Source organism: Corythoichthys intestinalis, chromosome 21 (genome assembly GCF_030265065.1).
Source record: "Corythoichthys intestinalis isolate RoL2023-P3 chromosome 21, ASM3026506v1, whole genome shotgun sequence".
Taxonomy (NCBI): Eukaryota; Metazoa; Chordata; class Actinopteri; order Syngnathiformes; family Syngnathidae; genus Corythoichthys; species Corythoichthys intestinalis.
This window is the reverse complement of record NC_080415.1, coordinates 25661042-25662814: the sequence shown is the minus strand read 5'-3', so window position 1 is coordinate 25662814 and position 1773 is coordinate 25661042. Positions and strand designations below refer to the sequence as shown.

The window sequence follows — 1773 nt, the reverse complement described above, 5'->3', positions numbered from 1 at the left end:
CACTGGATACACAAAAATTACCAAATGCAGAGATAATCACCTATATTTTTAGGATCAATAGCAATATTTACCATATCATATAAGTTTTTGCCCAAAATAGCAACCTAAATTTTTTTCAACAGCTAATGAATCACTCAATTTCCACATCAGAAACCTAATACTTGAAGAAAACATGCAGAATAAATTATTAATAAATAGATTATTAATACATTCTATATGCAATCACAATTTATTATAGAATAGGATAGCCCTTTAGTGTCATTATGCAGTTGTATAGTTAGTTATATAGTTGTATTGAATGAGGCTAGCGGCTACCTGACGTAAACAGAGCTTCTCTGGTGAAAATTCTTGTGAATAAATGCTTAACTCCCTGAATTCTTCATAGATAGGGACGTAAAACAGTCTCGATTCTTGGTTAAAAGCAAAGAAACCGTGCAGTTAGCGTTTATTTTACCTAAATATGTCGAAGTACAATGCTACTCTGTTAGCGACTGAGGCTATCGGCCGCCTGACGTAAACAGAGCTTTTCTGGTGAAAATTCTTGTGAATAAATGCTTAAATCCCCGAATTCTTCATAGATATGGACGTAAAACAGACTCGATTCTCGGTTAAAAGCAAAAAAAAAAAAAAAAACATGCAGTTAGCCTTTATTTTACGTAAATATGGCGAACAATGATGCCAAAGCAGTAGCAGCTGATTTCTCCCATTGATTTTTTTCACAACGTTTAAAAATGCATGCATGGTACGAAGAATATAATAATTACAAATCCCTCCTGAGACAAGCCTTCCTGTTTGTATGCTGTACAGCTTTTTTACTTCTTGAAAAATCAAAGCTTAAATCTGTCTGTGAATGACCTTTTACTAAATGAAGCTCAGTCCCCTATGGTAAGGCGTGATGCAGAGAATGACAAAGTGTCAGGTCAATAAAGTTTTGAAGTCAGTGATTCGAGAAATTGTATCTGGACCACTTGTAGATCTAATCAACAAGCAACTGGACTCAAGAACAAGAAGGACTACTAGGCAACTTTCTTTACCAGTGCAGGTATAGGCATATCAGCTTTCAAATTGAAGTTAGTAACTCAACAACAAGACTGAGAACAACACAAGCGACCAATCATTGCCCAACCACCCCAGATGGGAGTCGAACCCACAATCCCTGGCTTAAGAGGCCAATGCTTCATCCATTAAGCCACTGGGGCTTGGAGAGCTTTACTGTTTTTCTGGTCTCAGTGCGACTACACTGCAAAAAAATGACAAAAAGTTAACAGAACTTGAAATTTCAAGTCAATCAGTCTCACTTGAATTTTCAAGTTTTGCTAGAAAACTAAAAATAAAACCTAGTTATCAATTAAAACTCAACATTTTAAGTAAACTGGACTTTTTTGTTTAAATAAATATGTGCAGTAATAAGATTCTCCAGTGGGATTCCAACTCAATCCACCGCAATGGTAGCGTAACGCTCAAACTTTCGTGCTAAACATCTGAGCTAAAGATCTACTAGCTGCATTATTCAGATGTGTACCGTAAGTATTGATGGCTCACGCTCAACATGAATCGATAAAATGAGTTAGGTATACTCAAATTATCAAGTTACGTCACTCTTTCAGTACCATTGACCCTGCTGTCCAATCCATTTGGTGTGGATGTAACATTACGTACACTATGTTTTTTTTTTACAGTGCAGTACATGTGAACACATTAGAGCTGAATTCAAGTAACTCGATTTAAAAAATTGATCGAGGAATTTTCTCTGCCTCGAGGAATGGTTTAATT

At 35.9% G+C, this 1773-nt stretch overlaps 1 non-coding gene across 1 annotated transcript; it reads right to left on the bottom strand.

Annotated features, from left to right (window-relative positions):
* Nucleotides 1-1126: 1126 nt before the first annotated feature.
* Nucleotides 1127-1199, bottom strand: trnak-cuu (transfer RNA lysine (anticodon CUU)). The gene has a single exon. It is a non-coding gene; the product is annotated as a tRNA-Lys (tRNA).
* Nucleotides 1200-1773: the final 574 nt, after the last annotated feature.